Here is an 8,744-nt window from a genome sequence, read left to right on the forward strand (position 1 = left end):
TCAATAGATGCAGAAAAAGCATTCAACAGAATATATCACCCATATATGATTTAAAAAAATCATAACTCTCAGTAAACTAGAAATAGAGGGAAACTTCCTCAATAGGATAAAGAATATAAAATATTTACAGCTAATGTCATACTTAATGGTGAGAAACATGAAGCTTTCTCAATTAAGATCACTCTTTTTCAATATTATACTGCAAGTTCCAGCTAATACAATAAGACAAGAAAAGAGAATTAAGGTATTTAGCTTGAGTAGGAAGAACTAAATAAAATTGTTTTTGTTCACAGATGATAGGACTTACTTTTAATCTACAAGGTAATATTGGTAGAAAAAATAGATAAATAAATCAATGGAATAAAACAGAGTCCAGAAATAGACCCACGTAAATATAATGAACTGATCTTTGGCAAAGAAGCAAGGGCCATACAATGGAGCAAAGATAGTCTTTTCAACAAATGGGGCTGATAACTGGATGGCCATATGCAAACAAATGAATCTAGATTCAGACCTTACACCCTTCATAAAAATTAACTCAAAATGGATCATAAACCTAAATGTAAAACATAAAACTATAAAACTCCTGGAAGATAACATAGAAGAAAACCTAAATGACCTTGGGTCTGTTGTTGACTTTTTAGATAAACTACCATAGACAAGATCAATGAAAGTGATAATTGATAAACTAGACTTTGTTAAAATGAAAAACTTCTGCACTGTGAAATACAAATCAAGAAAATGAAAAGACAAACCACAGACTGGATAGAAATATTTTCAAACATACATCTGATAAAAGACTCTTACCCAAAATATACAAAGAATTCTTAAAACTCAACAATAAGAAGACAGACTACCCAATTAAAAAATGGGCCAAACACCTTAACAGACATCTTACCAAAGAAGATACATAGATAGCAACTAAACATATGAAAAGATGTTCCACATCATATGTCTTTAGGGAAATGCAAAGTAAAACAAGGATAAGATATCATTACATACCTATCAGAACAGCCAAAATATAAACACTGACAACACAAAATGCTGTAAGAATGTGGTGCAACAGGAATTCTCATATGTTGCTGGTGAGAAAGCAAAATAGTACAGCCACTTTGGAAGATAGTTTAGAGGCTTCTTACAAATCTAAACATAGTCTTACCATATGATCCAGCTACGGTGCTCCTTGGTATTTATTGAAAGAGTTGAAAACTGACGCCTACACAAAAGCTGTACACAGATGTTTATGGCAGCTTTTAAAAATGCCAAATTGAATTAAAGCTTTATTTAATTGCCAAAACTTGGAAGCAACCAAGTTATCCTTCAATACATGAATGGATAAACTGTAGTTCATCCAGACACTGAATATTACTCAGAACTAAAAAGAAATGGACTATCAAGCCACGAGAAGACAGGGAGGAAACTTAAATGCCTATTACTGTATGATTCCAACTACATGATATTCTGCAAAAAAGCAAAACTATGAAGATGGTAAAAAGATCAGTAGTTACCAGGAGCTGCAGGGTCGGGGTGAAGGAGTGAATAGGCAGAGCACAGAGAATATTTAGGGCAGTAAAAATACTATCTATGATATCATAATGATGAGTACATGTCATACATTTGTCCAGATTCATAGAATGTACAACACCAATGGTGAACAATAATGTAAACTATGAACTTTGGGTGATTATGATGTTCCTCAATTGTAACCAGTGTACCATTCTGATGGGAGATGTTGATAATGGAAGAGGCTATGCATGTGTGGGACAGGGAGTAGATGGGAAATCTCTGTACCTTTCCCTCAGTTTTGCTGTGGATATCAAACTTTTTTTAATGAAGTCAATTTAAAAAAATACTTAGCTATCATGGAATATTTTATAACAGGTTTTGAGACATTTTTACTTATCCTTCATGTTTTCTGTTAAGAATTTTTGCTTCTAATGACTTTCCTCATTACAAATATTTTTCCCACTTCCATAAATGGTGCCAACAATTTTATCACTTTCTTCCCAGGTTTGCAAGATCAGAGCCATGTATATTTCCACATCTCATCTGCCAGACTCTATCAGTGATTCTTGCTTCTATCACTCTGGCCCAAGTCATAACTATCTGACAACTGAACCACAGCCAGAGCCTATAACTAGTCTCTTGCATCTTGTCTACTTTGCTTATTTCACTTGCACAGTGCTTTTTCCTTCATCTTCTTACTCTGCTTTCTTTGATCATTTCCCTCTTCAGCTAAACATTTCTAATGGTCTTCTAAATAAAATCTAAAATCCTCCATTTGTCTTTTAGAGACCTTTACAATTTGATAACTAAAATACTTCCTCCGATGTATCTTCCCCTCCTCTACATGGACCTTCCTTTCCAGCCCAGTGCTTCTGCTCACATACCTTCTATGATAAGCAGAATAATATCTCCTCCTCCTTCCTTCACAACCCCCACCCCTGGCAAAGATGCCGAAGATCCTAATTCCTGGAAACTGTGAATATATTAGGTTATGTGACAAAGGGGAATCAAGGTCACAGATGGAATTAAGGTTGCTAATTAGTTGACCTTAAGGGGTGTAGAGGTAATTATTGTGAATTGTCCAGGTAGGCCCAATGTAATCACAAGGGTCCTTATAAGTGAAGGAAAGCGGTAGCTTCTAGAAGCAGGAAAGGAAAGAAACATTCTCCCCTAGAACCTCCAGAAAGGAACACAACCCTACTGACACCTTGATTTTGGCACAGTGAGGTGTATTTTGGACTTCTGACTTCCAGAACTCTAATAAATTTGTGTTTCTTTAAGCTACTAGATTTGTGGAATTTGTTATAGTAGCAATAGAAAAATAATGAATTCATTACTAATTACATAGAGCACATTCCAACTTTAGGTACTTGTTACTTATGTTCTTTTCTCTTTGATTATATTATATTAATAACTAGTGAGAACAGAGTGCTAATACACTATCATTTAAGAGTATATTCATGTACACTGTATAACCTTGGCTATGGCAGATTCTCGCTGGTCTTTACTGATAATTTGATTAAGTTGGGAAAATTTTTTTAAATAGTTCTGGTAAATATTCATCATAGAGGCCATTTCTCAGAGAGAAAAGGTACAGTGACAGTCCCACTACACAGTTTTCATTTATCAGTTACCCTGGTCAAGGAAATTTGCCATCTTAATTGGTTAATATAAACAGCATCTCTGAGGGGTTACTACATTAATTTCCTAAATTAGGAGCTAAGCCCTCGTGAAGCAAATAGATTTGTGTGTGATTAAGTAGTTATGCAGAGGAAGAATTCAAGTTTATAGTTGTCATGTTTGTCTGATTCCAAGTTCCTGAACTATCCTGATTTCCAGAACACAAGCCTACAACAAGATTAAATGAGCGCCTCAGTACTGGGCCCAACTACATAGATTTAATTTACACGTAAGCTCTTATGATCCTTAATAGACCCCTTATAAGCTATACTACATCCCGTTTAGCAATGCTATGTAGAAAATCTCTAAAGAGTATGGGAGAACCTCTAAATCAACATCTCAAGGAGAAAAAAGAAGAAAAGTAAATGAGAGGGAAAAAAATCTGTTCATTTTATTTACAGTTAAAAATGAATTACAATGGCCAGTAGGCACATACAGTGCTAAAACTGGATTTTTAAATTAAACTTGAAATTATTTTTTCTTATTTATGATAAAATTATGTTCTTTCAATAACATAATTAATTCAGTCATACTTATTGATAGCATCCACATCTGTACTTCCTAAAATTCCAATTTTCTATCTAATTCATCTCCATTTTATGAAGACAATTACAGATGTAAACTAGCACCTACAAGGTGCAAGAGATCAGCTGGTGCTCCTAGAATCTCCTGGTAAGCCATTGCTGACACTCATGCTCAGACTCCACTGTGGGAGCAGAATCCGTGGAAGTGAAGCCATGCTTGAGTATCCGTTAATAGTTCCCAGTTGGTTCTAATGTATATACAGTTTCAAGAAACACTGGCATAGGAGATAGAAGATATATTCCTTTATACAGTTTAATCTCCCTTTCCCTCAGTGTAGTACAAAAAAAAAAAAAAAAGTTCAGCAGTTGCTGAAATTTAAAGATAACCGTTTTTCTGTAGAGCTGGAAAAATAAAAGGTGATATGGTTCACAATTATATGGTGTACACTTAAAGAGAATAGTTTTGGGTATCTTGGAAGAAAAAAATGATATTTTGTTGAGGCCCAATATGAAATATCAATCATTAGCGAACACAACACATTCGTAATTTTAATTCTGTTCTATAATACTGGAGAAATATTGGCCTTCATTGTGCACTGGAGACAAATATTTTTAGAAGTTATCTAGTTATATTCCTTTTGTGTACTCTTGGCTTTGACAGCTGTGGTAAAATCTGAGTTCAACAATCTCCTTTGCAGAAATTAAGACTAGGCACAAAAAACTGTAGCCAACCACGTCATGAATCAGTTACTCATTTATTTAGAAAAAAATCTTGTGAAATTTCTATACTAGATGTTATATTTTGTCATCTATTTTAAAATAAATTTACTTGTTAGAAATAGGAGAATGATAAATATATTGGTAGGATTTTTTAAATAAAGAATATGCAGCACGTTTTATCTTTATATTCCCATTTTAACATTCAAATGTACTAATTTAAGATGAATCCATATAAGAGAGCAATAAGCACAGATGAGATGATGACAAATCAGTGCTATAAATCTATAGTTGAAAATAAAAGAAAACGAAAAAAAAAAAAGCCCAGGTTTCAACTATTAGGAAAGCTTTGGTGTCATATGAAGAAGATATTCCAAAAGCTACTTAACATCAAAAGATCAAAAGAGAATGAACATAACTCTCAGAGTAAATTTTAAGCAACAGCCAAAGACAATGGCAATGAGAAATAAGCAAGAGGATTAGAGAATCAAAAAATGCTCCTATAAGCTCTTAATACAGATTTCACCTGGGATTGAGAATATTGTGTATAGATTATAAACTGCTTTATACAGGAAAAGGAGTTAAAACATTTGTTCTTAAAAGTAAATCTCCATTTCTATCAAGATACAGTAGTCCCAATACTCCCAGATACTGACTCTTACAACTAAAAATTTTTTGACATAACACAAAAACCCAGCAAGACACTAAAAAGCAGAAAGCCTTGGAACCTCGAGACTTGCTGAATGACAGCTGATGTGTTCTGAGTGTCTTTATTGCCTATATCTGGAACAGGGCACCACCAAAGCCTACAATCTGAAACTGCCAATAGGCACAAACAGAAAAAAGTTCAAAGAAAAGCCAGTCCTCCTTAGCTAAAGAACCAGGAAAAGAATAGCCTAACAAGAGAAAATCTTTTGCATTACCTGCCCTACTCCAGCTAAACACAAACGTAAAATGTGCGTACACACACACACACACACACACACACACCATGGTTTCAATGGGGATGGGTGCAGAGTCAATCTCCCATTCTTACTGTACCCTATGGAAGCAGTTGGTGTTCCTCTAATACACCAGCTGATTAACTGGACACAGCTGGGAGCTATCATTCTCCACCTAGTTAGAGCAAAGCAGTTCTCTAATTCCCCCATTAGAATAGTTTCAGTGGGTTCAGAGCCTCCACACCCACCCAGCAGCAATGAGACCTAATGAGGGGGTGAGAGGTGAGGTTACTCACCAGGAGGCTTCACACATCCCGCCTCTGTGGGGGGCCAGTGGGGAGCAGGGCCTCCACCAGATCTGACATCACTAAGAATGAATGAAGCAGTATAAGTCAGAGTTAGTAAGCACTCCACAATCCCCACCTGTATTGCCAGAGTGGCCCATTGTGTGAACTCCTGTACTAACCCAGCTGTGACAGAATTAACAAAGTGGTCTGAAACAGAGCTCATCGGCTCTCCTATTCCTCATCCGCTCTGGTCAGCAGAGCCCAATGGGGAGCCAAGCCTCTATTCCTGTTCTACATCAGTGAGGCAGAATGAGGTGACTGAGGAAGGATCGTTGACACTTTGCTCCCCCACCCCTTGTGTCAATAGGGACCTCAATCCCCACTAGAATCAAGAGGCCACATGAAGTAGTAGAAGACAGAGCTAATGGACACACCACTGCCCCCTCCCCTCTGGTTTCAGAAGGGCAAGTGGATGCTAAGCATACAACAATAACAAAGTAGTGTGAGTCAGGCCTCCGTATAGCTACCCCCTCCTGTCCACAGAGCCCATCAGGGAACTGATCCTGTACTCCCTTAGAGGCAATGAGGTGCTGAGAGTCAGAGCCCCACTTTTGCCTGTCAGCAGCTGTATTACAAATCAGCTGGACCATCTTGCATTCCCACTGGCAATGAATGAGAGTTTTTCTTGTACAAAATGCTGAATGGTAAAAGGCAACACCATCATTCCATTTATATAATATTCCTTAGATGACAAATTATAGAAACAGAGAGCAGATTAATAATTGCCAGGGGTCAGGAATAGGGGTGTGGTGTATAGGAGGAAGAAGATAGATGTGACTTTAAAAGGGCAACACAAAGAACTCTTGTGGTGATGGACATGTTTGGCATCTTGGATGTATCATTGCCAATATATTGGTTGTTATATCATACTATAATTTTGAAACATGTTACACTAGGGAGAAATTAGTTTAGGAGTATGTGAGATTTTTCGGCATCACTTTTCACTACTGCATATGATTCCGTAGTTATCTCAAAATAAAAGCTTAATTAAAAAATTAGCTACTCTTCAGAAAAATATCAAATAAAGAGCTTTTTAGCATAAATTCTTTCATCTCCATGAAAAAATTTGCATTTACCTAAAAATAAATGCCATCCATATAGAACTTATCAGTTTGTAAAGCAACTTCACAAATGTTACCTAATTTAATCCTTCCAATGATCCCATTAGCTTTTATCTTCATTTAATGGATGATGAAATTTAGAGAGAGAATGCCAAAGGTGATCCAGCTAGTAAAATAGAGTAAGGACTGAGACTCTACTGTGCACATATCTTGCTTTCCTCACAAATGCATTCCTTTTTTCTTCCTGTGTTCAGATACCTAATTCATATTCCATGAATTACCTTCTGTGTCTAGATTTATTGCTTATAGATTTTTTACCCTTTCTATGTGGTTAGCTGCTGCTTCTTAGACATACCCTTAGTGCCCACATTTGCCATACGGGACTGCTCAGTTTCAGCTCTCCAATGGCTCCTCCCTGAGCCCATGAGCCTCCCCAGTTCTCCAGTGGGCCTGAATCTCAGCCTTTGTCAGTACCAACAGTTTTCATTCACAGGAGGCCTCTCCTGAGTCAACAAATCCCCCTCACCCACACCTGACGCAATTCTTTTCCATCAGGCAGTGACAAAAATAAAGCACATATTTCTCCAAATGCATTATTTGCTTCAGTATATGGAATATAAGGAATAGGTGGCCCAAGACGTAAAAGTGATCCTAAGCAGCAGCAATTCAACATCTGCAGTCATACCCACCAATGGAACTTGAGTTTCCATTTGATGTGCCAAGCTTTCTGAGGAATGTTCAAAGTGTTTAAACATTTATAAATAACAGTAGGAAGAAATATATTGGCTCAAAGAGAGAACTCCTTTACCAGTATTTTAGAACTCATATTTAATGTTATAAATAGTATATTTAGTATTCTTCAGAGACTTCCAAATTCTAAAAAGAATACTTTTTGAGTTAGATGACATTTGAATAAATCGTAATCTTTCTTTAATATATATTAATGTATATATATGTAATCAATATTATATAATCAATAAGTGACTTTAGCGAACCAAAAGATGTCATTTCTTGATGTTAAATTTTCTTATAGAGTCATGCATGAAAGCTTAGCTTAATACCTTTCTTTGTATTGGCTCATGTATAACAACGCTCATACTAGTGGTTATAGGATCTTCTTGAGTTTAAAACAAAATAAGTTTTCTTTATTTTCCTGAATCCAATACAAGCTACAAACTATAGAAACATCTTAATGGAGGCAAAGGATTGGAACTGGGCCAAAGAATTTGCAAAGTCATGTCTTACCATCATGTCTTGCATTTTTGATGCTAATATTTCCATATAGCATATGGTCTTATAGTTACCTTGTCCTCCCATCCTCTTACCTCTCTCTTTCACCCCTTTCTCCTTTCTCAACCATCTTCTTCCCCCACAGTCTCACTTCTGCATCTCCTCCTCTGTCTCCTTTTCCTCTGCCCCAACTATTTACTTTTTCTCCTCTCCTCTCCTTACCCATTCCTATTTCTCTTTACCATATCACTTCTATCCTGTCGCTACCTCTTCCCCCTATTTCCTTTCTCCATTCCCAAGAGCATGGCTCTCTAAGTATGTTTTCTTAATAAACATATTCTTACTCAGCGAGTCAATGTCTTCAGCTTGCCTAGAGGGACATCTAGTTCTAATCTCCTCTAATGTAGAAGGAACCAGTAAGATCCCACCAACTGGAAATGTGTTTCTTCAGTTATGGAAATGGGCACTGTAAATCAGAGCTCTCTGTGGCACTTAGGCATTCACTGCAACTTCACATATTCTGTGTGAGTGCCAGTAATTCATCATTTTGAAAATGTGTGTTCTTATTCTGTTTTGAGTTTTAAATCCTAACTATGTTAATATTAATAATGATAACAATAATTATAAGAACAGGTTTTTTTTGTAATAGTATTACTTGTCCTTTTACAGATTAAATCCTAAATAGTTTTTTTTCACTTACTGATAAAGAATTTATCAAACAAAATAATGTCCTCTTTC

Source organism: Pteropus alecto, unplaced genomic scaffold, assembly GCF_000325575.1.
Source record: "Pteropus alecto unplaced genomic scaffold, ASM32557v1 scaffold20, whole genome shotgun sequence".
Taxonomy (NCBI): domain Eukaryota; kingdom Metazoa; phylum Chordata; class Mammalia; order Chiroptera; family Pteropodidae; genus Pteropus; species Pteropus alecto.